The sequence below is a fragment of the Arvicanthis niloticus genome, chromosome 7 (assembly GCF_011762505.2).
Source record: "Arvicanthis niloticus isolate mArvNil1 chromosome 7, mArvNil1.pat.X, whole genome shotgun sequence".
NCBI lineage: Eukaryota > Metazoa > Chordata > Mammalia > Rodentia > Muridae > Arvicanthis > Arvicanthis niloticus.
Window position 1 is genome coordinate 34,223,850 of NC_047664.1, and position 14,401 is coordinate 34,238,250.

At 45.2% G+C, this 14,401-nt stretch overlaps 1 long non-coding RNA gene, 1 other non-coding gene and 1 pseudogene across 2 annotated transcripts; all 3 read left to right on the forward strand.

Annotated features, from left to right (window-relative positions):
- Positions 1-1,955: 1,955 nt before the first annotated feature.
- LOC117712903 (small ribosomal subunit protein uS14 pseudogene) lies at positions 1,956-2,291 on the forward strand (annotated as a pseudogene).
- Positions 2,292-10,660: 8,369 nt separating this feature from the next.
- Positions 10,661-13,566, forward strand: LOC117712865 (uncharacterized). Its single transcript, XR_004607347.2, has 4 exons — positions 10,661-10,823; positions 11,016-11,087; positions 12,641-12,712; positions 13,305-13,566. It is a non-coding gene; the product is annotated as an uncharacterized LOC117712865 (long non-coding RNA).
- LOC117713283 (small nucleolar RNA SNORA9) lies at positions 11,230-11,362 on the forward strand. The gene has a single exon (XR_004607447.1). It is a non-coding gene; the product is annotated as a small nucleolar RNA SNORA9 (small nucleolar RNA).
- Positions 13,567-14,401: the final 835 nt, after the last annotated feature.

Consider the following 14,401-nt stretch of genomic DNA (forward strand, 5'->3'; position numbering starts at 1 on the left):
CTTTACCAACTTACACTTGGGCGTGCACATGATTAAAATCGGGTATTATAGGAAGGGATGTGTGCAGTTGAAACAAGCTATTATCTGGGCTAACCTGTCAGTCAGAATAGAGACCTGCCAGCCCTTACCCCTTAGGTGCCAAGCTCCCATTCTTGAATCCTAAAAGGAAGCCTCAAACAATTGAGCCTTGAGTACTCTGACTCATACGACCCTCTCAGCTCTGTACTATACCTCTGCTCCCATAAACTTACTTGTTGCAAATCCGTGTGAACCATTATGTGCTGGTTAGTGTCCAGCAGTGTGACTCAAACTAGAGTCATTTGGGAAAAAGGAACAAAGGAACCTCAGCTGAGAAATCGCTTCCTTCTATCAGATTCCCCTGGGGCATGTCTGCCAGGCATTTTCTACTTTTTTTTTAAAGAGTTTTTTTTTTTTTTTATGTGTATGAGTGTTTTGCTTGCATGTATGTAACTATAGGTACTGTGTGTGTGTGTGTGTGTGTGTGTGTGTGTGTGCGCGCGCGCATGCCTGGTGCCCATAGGAAGCAGAAGAGGACATCAGATTCCCTAGAACTGGAGTTATAAACAGTGGAGAGCTATCATATGCTGGGAATTTAACCCAGACCCTCTGGAAGGTCTGGAGCACACTATGTGCTCTTAAACACTAAGCCATCTTTCCAGCTCCAATTTTTTTTGATTAGTGATGATGGGGGGGCAGCTCATTGTAGACAGTACCCACCTATGAGCAGGCAATCTTGGGTGGTATGAATGAAAAAGCAGGCTAGTAGGGGCTGCAGAGATGACTCGGGTGGAGACCATTGGCTGTTCTGAGGACTCTGGTTCATTTCCCAGTACCTACATGGCAGCTCACAGCTAGTTGTCTGTGGCTCCAGTTCCAGGGGACCTGAAACCCTCACATGGACATACACAAAAGCAAAACATCAATGCACATAAAATAAAACTAAATAATTTTTTTAAAAAGCAGGCTGGGGCTGGAGAGATGGCTCAGTGGTTAAGAGCACTGACTGCTCTTCCAGAGGTCCTGAGTTCAATTCCTAGCAACCACATGGTGACTCACAACCATCTGTAATGGGGTCTGATGCCCTCTTCTTCTGGTGTGTCTGAAGAGAGTAACAGTGCACTCACATAAATAAATCTAAAAAAAAAAAAAAAAAAAAAAAAAAAAAAAAAAGCAGGCTGACAAGCTCTGGGGAACAAGCTACTCCATGGACTCTGCTTTAGTTTCTGCCTTCAGGTTTTTTCCCTGTCTTACCTCCATGGTCTGTAACCTGTAAGCTGAAATAAAACTTTGTCCCATAGCTGATTTGGGTCAGTATTTTATCATAACAATAGAAAGGCAAATACCAGCACCACATTTTAAATTCTTGGGCAAAATGGCCAAGAACTAGGAAACCCAGGACACTGACTGCCAGTAACAGATTCATTTCCGTGGTGGCACACGCCTTTAATCCCAGCACTTGGGAGGCAGAGGCAGAGGCAGGTGGATTTCTGAGTTCGAGGCCAGCCTGGTCTACAGAGTGAGTTCCAGGACAGCCTGGGCTATACAGAGAAACCTTGTCTTGAGAAACAAAACAAAACAAAAAAAATTCTGTCTCTGTTTTTTGGTAATGGGGGACAGTAAGCCCATATGCTTATAATGCCATATAAATCCTCTGGCCTCTAGCACTTCTCAAAAGTGTGCATTTTTCCACCACATGGCAGATCAAGCTGAGGTATGGGAAGTGCCCTTTGAGTCTTCCTTCTGCAACAATCCATAGACACAGACTAAAGAGTACACTCAGTCTTCAAATGTTAACATCAGGTGCCTGGCATTTAAGCCATTCCACCCACGATCCTGCATTAATGTACCTTTCCAGATATATCATTCTTGGTTTATTTTGTTTGAGATATAGTCTCCTCCAATCCAATCTGATCTCTAACCCAAAAGGGCCTTGAAATTATAATCTTCCTGCCTCTATTTCAAGAGTCCTGGGATTGCCTTTTTCCTCGTTGGGCATCTGGAGGCAAGATGGGTCACCAGCAGCTGTACTGGAATCACCCATGGAAGTTCAACCAGGGTTCTTGCTCTTGCCGCGTCTTCTCTAACCGCCAGTCTGATCTGTAAATACGGGCTGAACATGTGCTGTCAGTGCTTCTGTCAGTACGCGAAGGTCATAGGCTTCATTAAGTTGGACTAAGCAACCTTGAATGGATTATTCAACTGTCTATCCAGTGAAACCCATCATGCTAGTCTTTGTGCACAAAGAATAAAAATGTGAAGACCTTTAAAAAAAAAAAAGTCCTGGGATTACTGACCTGTGCCACTAGATGCAGGGTTTAGTCTGTGCTAGAGAATAAATCCAGCACTTCATGTATACTTGGCAAGCACCCTACCCAATGAGCTGCATTCTTCCATAGTTATCACTCTGTAACACAGAAAATACTGCTACATCCTCCCTCAGCATTTAGGCTGCCCTGGAGCTCCAGAGTCTTCTGCTCCTTCTGAACCACTTGACATGCCCCCACCTCATCTCTACACACACAACCCATGTTTCAAGTAAAATCCATCTACTGATGATCATATAGTGATATCTATGTAAATAAATTAAAATGACCAAAGGAAATGGGCAGAGGCTTTTCCAGAGATTTGTCCAGAGCTTGCTATAGTAGGGAGTTTGCTACGATCATCATGTTTACAGACTCAAAGACACACAGAGTGGAAAAGCTTTGTACTGGAAAACATTTTGAGTAGATTCTAATTGACAGGCATGTGGCTCCCTATATCGTAGCACTTCAGAGGCTAAAGCAGGGTGAGTAGGAGCTCAAAACCTGCCTTATCTACACAGTATGTTCAAGGATCTCATGGGCTACAGGAGATGCTGCTTGAAAAAGCAACAAACAAAAATGTCCTGGTTAAAGGTGGACTTGGGTGGGGAACCCTACAGGAATGGGCAGGTGAATGAACCTCAAAGACATGAGAATAAAAACTCAGTTCAGATTGATTTCATTAACCTGGAGCAAAACTTCTAGAGAGTCTAATGCCAGGGGATTTACTGCCAGTATATTTAAACCCAGTATAATTTGGGAAAAAGTATCCTGATGTAAAACAATCCCTGGTGCATAAGAAAGCATAATTACATTGAAACTCAACTCAGGGTACATATTATTTCTTCCAAGAAGATGGATTCTGGAGACAAAATGCCTGTACTAGCCTAGAGGCCCAAGAAAGAATACAGCCTGCTCTCTGTCATACAGATAGTGTAGAGGTCATTTGGGCTATTAGCTACCTCTGGTCCTGGTTGTGGGAGCTCAAGGGAGTCTCTGGCTATAGAGATAATATAAGAGTCATTTAGGGGCTAGAGAGTTGGCTCAGAGGTCAAAAGCACTGTCTGCTCTTCCAGAGGTCCTGAGTTCAATTCCCAGCAACAACATGGTGGCTTGAAACCATCTGTAATGGGATCTGATGCCCTCTTCTGGCCTGCAGGCATACATGCAGGCAGAACTCTGTATACATAATAAATAAATAAATAAATAAGTCATTTAGACTATTAGGTATCTCTGGTCCTTGTTGTGGAAGCTTAGGTAGTCCCTGGCTGAAAGGGTTATTTAGTTTACTAGGTATCTCTGATCCTGGTCATAGGAACTTGGTACAGCCTGACCCAACAGATCATGAAGGTCACAGGGCTATTAATCACCTCCAATTCTCAGCTTTCTGGATGGAAGAATAGGTTTTACATCCATTCCTTTGAATGGACAATCATGTGTGCTTACCATTCATGGTTTTCCTGGAGATCTGTGGGCACAAGGACCTTTGTGTTGTGCTCCCAACAGGCTTGGTACCTTTCATGCAAGAGGCTGAAGAGAAAGAAAATTTCCAGGAGTTTGAGGTTTGAGGCTAGCAGGGATTACACAGCAAGTCTCTGTCTCAAAGTAAACAAGCAAACAAACCCCAAACAGAAAAAAGACAAAAAGAAGAACAGGGCAGGGAGGCGGGAGGAGGAGAAGGCCCTGATTAGTCTTAGAATCTGTCTTCTGTGGACACCTCACACACTTGGTTAGAAGCTGTCCACTGCGGACACCTCACACAAAAGGTCTGCCTGCCGTGTGCACCTCACACATTCCCTGTGTGCACTGTGAGCACTATTCACACATCTGACTAGGATCTGTCCATTATGTACCCTTACATACTTTAGACAGGGGAACATATTTGTCTACTTCTAGTTCGTCTAAAATCGGAAGCAAGGGTATAAATTAGGAACACTGTCAGTTATTAATCAGGTCAATGAACCAGCTTGCTGCAAGTCAGACTTCCAAGAAACTGATTGCTCTCTGGTGACAATCACAAAGCCAATCGATAACTTCTGTGCCAGCTCCAAATATTCAACCTTGTCGTTGACCAGGTTGTCGTTGTCTCCTCCTCCTCCTCCTCCTCCTCCTTCTCTTTGAGTCAGGGCCAATCTCAAACTGATACATAATCATCCTTTCAACTCTACCTCCCTAGATTTAGGGGCCTGGCTAAGATTGAAACCAATATTGTCTGCTTGGTGAGTCTTAGTTGACCAGTTCACCTAGAATTGTAGAGTGAAAATTTTTTCTCAAAATAACCAGAGTACAGAAACAAACAAATACAACATTCCCCTCACCCACACTGGGTCAATCCAAGGACAGATTCTACTCTGTACACACAGAATCAATCATAGTAAAGCCATTTTGGGATGGTTTATTTTGCCTGTTCATGATTTCTATCTCAAGTAGAACAGGTTTCTCAAGTTACCATTAAGGAGTTGATAACATCCAGGACTATTAGCCCTGAGTCGTCTGCCAGCCAGTCTCCAGTAACTACAGCAGAAGCTCCTAGAAGGGCCTGTTAGGAAACCACAGAAAAGCTCCTGATTCCAGCTGCCAGGAATACTGCAGAATAAGATTCTGGCTCTGGATGCTGGGAGAGCCACTGAGAGCTGGGAGCTCCTGCCAGTCAGAGCTCAGAGCAGCTAACGCTAAGGAAGGTTCACTTTGCCTACTTTTGATTTCCATCTACACTGAGCAAAGGAGGCCAGGCATGCTAGCACAGTCACATAATCTACTTAGGATCAAAGGCAGGAGGATCAATATTTCAAGGTCATAGCAAAATCAAGGCTAGCCCAGGTACAAGAGGCCTTGTCTCAAAACAAAACAAAACACCAAAAAAACAACTGATACTACCTGCCTGCCTGTTGATTCTATTAACAAATTTTATGTTAGTTACTTTTCTGTTACTGTAATAAAACATCACGAGTGAAACAACTTACAGAAGAAAGAGTTTATTTGGGCTTATGGTTCCAGAGTCCAGCTCTATAAAGGTGAGAGGCACAGCAGCAAGCATGGAGGCTGGAGCAGGAAGCTGAGAACTCACACCTTTTTGTTTTGTTTTTAAAGACTTGTTTATTTAGGGCTGGAGAGATGGCTCAATGGTTAAGAGCACTTACTACTACTCTTCCAGAGGTCCTGAGTTCAATTCCCAGCAACCACATGGTGGCTCACAACCATCTGTAATGGGATCCGATGCCCTCTTCTGGTGTGTCTGATAGCTGCAGGGTACTCATACACATAAAATAAATAAATGTTTTTTTTTTTGTTTTTTTTTTTTAAAAAGATTTGTTGCCGGGCAGTGGTGGTGCACGCCTTTAATCCCAGCACTTGGGAGGCAGAGGCAGGCGGATTTCTGAGTTCAAGGCCAGCCTGTTCTACAGAGTGAGTTCCTGGACAGCCAGGGCTACACAGAGAAACCCTGTCTCAAAAAGCCAAAAACCAAAACAAAACAAAAAAAGATTTGTTTATTTCATCCAGTGCTCATAACCACTGAGCCATCTCTCCAGCTCAGAGAGTTTACATCTTGAATTGTAAGCACAAAGCAGAGAGGATAAACGAGAAATGGCAGGAGTTTTGTTTTGGGTTTGTTTTTTTTTTTCTAGACAGGGTTTTTCTATATAGCCCCGGCTGTCCTGGAACTCACTCTGTAGACCAGGCTGGCCTCAAATGCAGAAATCTGCCTGCTTCTGCCTTCCAAGTGCTGGGATTAAAGGCTTGCGCCAGCACCGCTCATGGCTGGAGTTTATAAACTCTCAAAGCCCTCCTCCAGTACATTCTCCTTCCAACAAGAGTGAACCATTGCCGGGCGGTGGTGGCACACGCCTTTAATCCCAGCACTCGGGAGGCAGAGGCAGGCGGATTTCTGAGTTCGAGGCTAGCCTGGTCTACAGAGTGAGGTGCAGGACAGCCAGAGCTACACAGTGAAACTTTGTCTCAAAAAACAAAAAACAAACAAACAAACAAACAAAAAAGAGTGAACCATTGCTCTTAAACCTTTCAAAACAGTGTTACCCACCGGGATTTAAGTGTTCAAATACATGAGACTATGGGGCACATGTTCATCCAAACGGATAGCAGTTTGAAAAAAGCCTTATCTATGAATTTCTTTTATCCTGTAACTATAAGAAGTCCATGATTTCCATAATCATATCTGGGGTGGCATATTCTACTTTCCTAAAGATGTAATCCTGAAAAAAATTATCAATTTGACGATAGGACAGCAGTTTTATCCAAGGTGACTTACAATATTTTGTCAACATGAGATAATGACTCTTTAAAGGAAATGACTAAGTACATTATTCTGAGCCAAATATGTGTGATGAGGGAGAAACATGGATTCAAGCTACCTTGAATAACATGTTCTACCCTGGAAGGGGGTCACACGCACTTTTACAATTGCAGAGCCAAGGAAATCCTTAAGTTGACAGGTTTACCAATTATACTGATGGAGCATCAGAGGAGCCTAATACAGCAAAAACATAGCAATCCCCTCTGTAGGTTTCCTAAGTTGTTATCATTCTTAAGTGTCAGGGACAGTGGAGACTAGAAGTCTGCTAAGCTTAAGGATAAGTTGTAAGAAGCCTACTTATTAATTAGATCAATATATAGCCTGGTAATATGTGGCTGTTCAAAGGGACTAAAGAGGTGCTGGAGAGATGCCTCAGTGGTTCACAGTGCTTGCCACGTTCCAAGAGAACCAGAAAGAGGTTGGTGTCCAGCACTCACATTTTATGGGTGTGCTCACCACCACATGTAACTCCAGCTTCAGGCCTCTGGGGACACTGCACATATGCACAGACCCACATACAGATACATACACATAAGTAAAATAAAAACATAAAATAAAAGCGACTAAAGATATCCCCAAATAATTTTGTCTCTTGATTTGAACAGTCCATTTCTCCACAATCATGGTGCCTTAATGAGCCAAAAGTGTGTGCTCGATATTCATTAAGGATGTGGCATCAGGCGTCTTCAGTTCTCAGTTGCTCTATCTGGGCGTTATATGGGACGTCTGAGCTTCTGAGAGGTCATTATGATCTAGAGATTGCTTGGGCTTTCATTATTTTTTAGGCCTAGAAAGTAGACAATACAAACTCATTGAGACTTTACTTATTGACTCTGAAGGATTCATTAAGTAAATGTGGACTACACCTGTGTAAGGGTACATCTCAAAGATGAATTCATATAGCTATTCTTTTGTTGAGATGAGATCTCATGCATCCCAGGCTGGCCTCACAGTTATTCTGTAGATGAGGATAGTTTCAGATCACAGACATAGATTACTATACGTGGTTTATGTGGTCCAGGGGACTGAGTACACAGGTTTGAGCATGCTAGGTAAGTACTCTACCAACCGAGCTATATCCCTTCCTGACAAAAAGTGTCTGAGCCTGAGTGATGTCTCAGTGGTTAAGAGCACTTGCTGCCTTTTCTGAAGAGAAATGAAGGAAGACTGGATGAAAGTGGGGAAGGGAGGTGGGAGGGGGAGACTGGGAGGAGAGGACAGAGGGGAAACTTCGGTTGGGATGTAAAAAAAAAAAAAAACAAAGAAAGATGGAAAAAAAAAAAGAAAGAAAACAGCATTGGCTCTTCTTCCAGAGGACCAGACTTTGATTCTTAGCTGTAACTCTAGTTCTGGGGGATCTCATGCCCTCTTCTGGCCTTGGAAAACACACACACACACACACACACACAGAGAGAGATAGAGAGAGAGAGAGAGAGACAGAGAGAGCGAGAGAGAGAGAGAGAGACCAGACATACATGCAGGCAAAACATCCATATAGAGAGAGAGAGAGAGAGAGAGAGAGAGAGAGAGAGAGAGAGAATAGACATACATGCAGGCAAAACATCCATACTGTGCTTTATGTCAACTGACACAAGCCAGAGTTACTTGAAAAGAAAGAACTGCAACTGAGGAAATGTCTCCATAAGATCTGGCTGTAGGGCATTTTCTTAATGATTGATGGGGAGATTCCAGTCCATGGTGGGTGGGGCTATCCCTGGGCTGGTGATCCTATAAACCTGCTTTTGTTGTAAGAAAGCAGGCTGAGCATGCCATGGTTAGCAATGCAGTAAGCATACCCCTCCATAGCCTTTGCGTCAGCTCTGCCCCCAGGTCCTGGCCCTGCTTGAGTTCTGTCCTTCTGCTTTTGATAATGAACTATTCTATGAAATAGTAAGTGAAACAAACCCTTTCCTCCCCAAGTTGCCTTTGGTCATGATGTTTGATAACAGAAATAGAAACCCTTTGACATATACACATAAAATAATTTAAAACAATTTAATGACTAGTACAAGTAGGGATTGATTTTTTTGTTTTGTTTTGTTTTTTGTTTTTTTGAGACAGGGTTTCTCTGTGTAGTCCTGGCTGTCCTGGAACTCTGTGTAGACCAGGCTGGCCTCGAACTCAGAAATCCACCTGCCTCTGCCTCTCAAATGCTGGGATTAAAGGCGTGCACCACCACCGCCCGGCGGGATTAATTTTTTAAATTATAGTTATTTAATGTGTGTTTTCATGCATGGGAGTTCAAAGAACAACTTGTAGGACTTGGTCCTCTCCTTCCACCACAAGTGTGTCAGGAATCAAACTCAGATCATCAGGCTTGGTGTCAAGCGCCTTTATCCAATGAGCTATCTTATTGGCCCAAAACAGGCAGGTTTTGCAATTTGGAGTCAAGGAACACGCTCTTGTTATTAAAACATTGAAGGTGGAGCCTCCAGTCCCTGACAACTACATTTAGAAGAGATGACTCCCAGCCGGGCAGTGGTGGCGCACACCTTAATCCCAGCACTTGGGAGGCAGAGACAGGTGGATTTCTGAGTTTGAGACCAGCCTGGTCTAAAGAGTGAGTTCCAGGACAGTCAGGGTTGCACAGAGAAACCCTGTCTCGAAGAAGGAGAAGGAGGAGGAGGAGGAGGAGGAGGAGGAGGAGGAGGAGGAGGAGGAAGAAGAGGAGGAAGAGGAAGAGGAAGGAGGAGGGGGAGGGGAGTGGGAGGAGGAGGAAGGAAGAGAAGAAAAGAAGAAGAAGACGACGACGACGACGACGACGACGACTCCCCCCCCCCCCCCAAGCTGGGCCTGGTGAACCAGGGTTGTAATCCTAGCTACTTGAAAGTATAGATCCCTGGAACTGAAGTTAAATGCAGTTGTCAGGCACCATGTGGTGTTGGGAATTGAGTCTGGGTCCTCTGTAAGAATGGCAAGTGCTTTTAACTACTGAGCCATCTCTACAGCACCAATTATAAACTCTTTGTAAGTAATTTTTATTGTTACGTGTGTGTATGTGTGTCTAATCGTAGGCATGCACATCCCAGAGCCCACAAGTAAAGTGGGCAAACAATTCGATGAAGTCCGTTTTCCTTCCACTTTATGGTTTCTGGGGTTCAAATTTAGGCTTAGTGGCAAGAACCTTTAGTTGCACATCTACCTTTCTGAGCCAAAAATAGTCTAACTCCTTTTCAGGTATGAGCCTGTGTTTTGTGTCACCAGAAACTTAATGAGAACTAAGCCACCCACCAAAAAAAAAGAAAAGAAAAAAGAAATTCAAGAAAGGGCTGAGGATGTAACAATAGAACATTTGCAAGTTCGAGGCCCTGTGTTTGTGTTTGGGAGGAGGTTCTGAGGAGATTTCCGACCAGAGTGTGGCCATAAGCTTTAGTAACCATTACAAAGATTCTTGGTTCTTGTGGTGCTTGTTTCTGCAGCAAATTCATGGAGTCCATGTTGTGGGGCGCGGGGGTGGGGTGGGGGGCAGACATATATTTAGAAAAGAAAGGAAAAGAAGGACAGCGGTGTTGCATGCCTTTAATCTCAAAACTGGGGGAGGGGAGGGGGGCAGAAGTGGGTGGATCTCTGAGTTGGAGGTCAGCCTGTTCTATAGAGTTCCAGGACAGCCAGGGCTACACAAAGAAACCCTGTCTCGAAAAACAAAACAAAGCAAACAAAATGCACATCACCTTCCCAAGTGTTGGCCCATCTCAGAGCCCTGCGTCCACGTGTTTCCCAGCCCGGGCACACGCCCCGATGGGACAGCCAGAGTTGCCCTGGCTACCTCCGGTTCCAGCTCCTAGCTGTGGCACCAGGATTACTAAGAGAATATGATGTAGAAGGCTGCCGCTGGGGCTGAGGTCCGCATGTGGTCAACCAACTGTCAACCAACCGCCACCACCAGGTCGGGCCCAGCGAGTGCAGCCTGTGTAGCCCGCGTAGCCGGAGCAGCCGCGCTCGAGGCCACGCCCCAGGACCGCTGACGTCACCGTCCTTGAGCCCGCGTACGCAACTTCGGGCGGGGCTGCGTGATGACGTTGCGCGTGCGCGACTCGCTGCTGTGGCTATAACTTTAAGCACACGTGTTCGTACTCAGTGGGCAGCCATGGCTGGCGGGTGCTTTATCGCAGATGCTGCAGCCCTCACGTTTTCTGCATCTTCCGTCATCAGGGCACAGGCGCCGTGCAGGGATATTTCGAGTTCAGGTAGGGATGGTGGAGCTCGGAGGCAGGACGCGAGAGGTCAGCCTGCGGTGGAGCAGGGACGTTTTCCCCGGGGGAGACACGTGCCACCGGGTGATTTTTTTTTTTTCTTTTTAAACAAGAGAACGTTCGGAGGGGCTAGAACTGGGTGATAGGCACAGGTTGGGGCTGAATGTGTCTTGTCTCCCCTCCTAGGTGGACATCGAGGCCAGGTGAGTGGCCCCACAGCGTGGAAGGGATGATCGAGCTCTTCTGGAAGATGTCCTGGTAAGTCAGTTGTGGAAGCAAGGTGGCCTCTGAAGCCAAACTCGTATCCTGAATTCATTTTTCAGGACTAGTTCTCTCCCTTAGAGTTCTCAAGGGACTGGGAGACTGCAGTGTGGGTTGTGCAGGATTTGAGTGATGCACTTAGCAAGCCTCCAGCGTGCTTGGGTCTGCAGTGACCCTGTGCATTCCTACAGTGCTTGCCAGAACAATTTTGAAGTGGTTTGAGGCCTTGCCCTGCTCTCTCCAGGGCAAGGTTATAGAAATTTCAGACAATATGGCAGACACCTGCCGCGTGGGTAGATTGTACTGTGGTGGAATAGTTTTGCACATAGTGCAGAGGCAAGTAAGTCATTTCTTTTCGCTTTTTTAGTTTTGAGGCAAGGTTTCTCTGTAGTTCTTGGTGTCCTGGAACTGAGACTTGTTCACCTCTGCCTCCCGAGTGCTGGTGTTGAAAGTGTGTACAGCCATGCCCAGCTGAATATTCTTTTTCTGTGCTCCAGAGATATTAAATCCTTAAAACAATTACAAAATACAGCATGAGTACCAGAGTTTGGTCCCGATGGTCAAGTAAAACCCAAGGTGTAGCACATGGTTCTGGCTCCATGTGGACCCTGGGCCTGGTTCTTTGAAAGCAAGAAAGTCAGGGGCAGACAGTCTGCAGATGGCAGAAACCTGCCTGGTGTGCCAATACCTAAGGAAGGCTTTGACGTTGGGGTTTTTTTTTTTTTTTTTTTTTTTTTTTTTTTTTTTTTTTTTTTTTTTTTTTTTTTTCCTGTTTCTCAAGACGGTTAGGTGAGGGTGACCTTGAACTCCCAATCCTCAAACAGGCTTGGCCTGGGGTGGGAGGGTGCTTCCTGCCAGGGGTCCCTGTGGCCTGTTGAACTCGGATCTGCCTGCTACTGCCTCCCAAGTGCTGGGGTTAAGGGTATATGCTACCACACCAGGCCCTCATTTTAAATTTTTATTTTTTGTACATGAGCACACGGTCGCTATCTTCCGACACACCAGAAGAGGGCACCAGATCCCATAACAGATGGTTGTGAGCCACCACGTGGTTGCTGAGAATTGGGTTCAGGACCTGGAAGAGCAGTCAGGGCTCTTATCTGCTGAGCCACCTCTCCAGCTCCTTAACTCAAACCTTTAATTCTATTTCTTGATTTCACATGTCCATGTGTATGGGCCCATGGATGGCATGGAACATCGAGTTCAGAGAACGACTTGCAGGAATTGGCTTTCTCCTTTCCTGCCGTGTGGGGCCTGGAGATTAAACTCAGGTAGTTGTAAAGCACAACAGCAAGTGTTTCCGCCTGCGGAGGCTGTGTCTTTGACACATCACTGTGGAAAGTGTTGCATGTCTGGGGGTTGTCAGGATGAAAATTGATAGGAGGCATCTCTAGACCTATGGCCTGTTTTCTTTATGGAGTGCCAGTCCTACAGTGAGTTGTGTTGAAGGGAAATGTCCTGCTTTTGGTATGGGAGCTGTGGGGTAAATGGTATATGGCCAGTTGCCAGCTTCATATGTATTCGGCTCACTGCTTCTTCCTTCACCCTAGGAAACCTTAGATGCTGGGGCTAGAAGAGACTTGATGGCACTTCAGAGGTTGTCGGGCTGTCTCGCCCGACAGGTAAGTATGCAAGAAGACACTCTCAGGTCACATTTTGTCTCCTGTAAATTAGGCTGGCCTCAAAGTTGCTATGTGGCCAAGGATGGCTTTGAACTCCTGATGTCATGCTTCCACCTCCGTGGAGTTTGAATTACAGGCCTGTGCCAGAAAGCTCGGGCTCTACTTGTCTGCTGTGACTACAGTTGTCCATGACTCAGTGATCTGTATAAAAAAAGAGTATTTAAAACAAACAGCAAGATACCCATGACCTTTCCATGTTATAAATCATGTGATCAGACCAGGAAGGTTAGCTGTGACAAAGCTTACGAAACTATTTCGAAATAAACTTTCTGGGTTCTGATTCTTGTAGATGACATTTGTCTCTGATTTCAGCGGAGTATGCATGAGGATGTCATGTGTCTAGCTGCCATGGGAGTGGGCTGCTACAGAATGGGCCATGGGCCTATTGGCCCAGTAGGGGTGCATCAGGGCTCAGAACTCTGGTTGGGCTTTGTTACTGCCCCTCATGGCAGTGGGCATTTACAGCAGCCCTTAGTCTTCTGATGATGCACGTTTTTACAGCATAACTTAACAGTGTTTCTAATCTTTGCAGATGCAGAAATGGAAACGAAGGAATGAGACTCCAGCTGTGTTGTGGCTTCCGTTCTAAAAAGGAATCTGCAGTTTCTGGTTCTTGGCCTAAGCTTGATTCTATGTGTTTGTCCTCTCAGACTCCTTCAGGTTTTGAATAAGGTAGCCAGCTAGAGGAAAATACACCTGCTAATTAGAATACTTCTGGAGGCAAGAAGATGAGGCCAGCCTGGGCTGCAAAAGACCCAGTCTCAAAAAACCAATAAATGTGATTTTATCTATGATTCCTCTTAGCCTGTTTTCTTTGCATGTTACATGTGCTAAGTACAAACAGACTGGTGGCAACCCAAGTGAACCAAGGTGCCTTTCCATTCCCAGTCAAGCACATGCAGATGATGATAACGTGTGCCACCCCTGGCCTGGATATATATTTCTAATGACTATTTGGAACTTGCACTTGGTTGAATGGATGAGGAGTACTTAGTTGAGGGATGAGGTACAGAGGGGCTGTACCCTGAGATCCTGAGGATCTGCTCTTGGCTGATAGAAACTTGGAGTTGAGGGCTTAGCAGTCAGGGGTATGTGCTTTCATTACCTGTATCAGGCAGTTATAGCTGCAGTTCTAGAGGATAGTCTGGCATCTCTGTCTCTTCCCAGGGTACATAATTTAGCCCAGGCAGTGGTTGGGCACTTACTTAATCTAAGTACTGCCTCTCCAGGGAGAAATTAATGTGTCATCTCTTTAGCTTCAATAGTGTGACAAAGAGTAATTCCTGTGTGGATCATGGTAGAGTCTCAGTCACATGCTGACAGGTCATAGAAACAACCAGAATCTAATGCTATACCCAGAGTCAACCTCTGACCTAAGAATGATCTTGGGATTTTTAAGTGGTTAGAAGAGAAAACCCCCACTATATCATGACAGATGTAATTTTTTTGATTGCAGAGTTCCGTGTTTCAGATGTTAACTGGAACTCACCCACGCCCTTCTTGTTTGAATCACCACAAGTCCCAGAGCTTTTTAAGGCCTGGGGTTTTGCGAAGTGAAACCCAAGGGTGGGAGTCCCCAGGTTGGGGAAACCCTACCAAAGCACCACCCCAAGAGGCTGCAGATGGAAT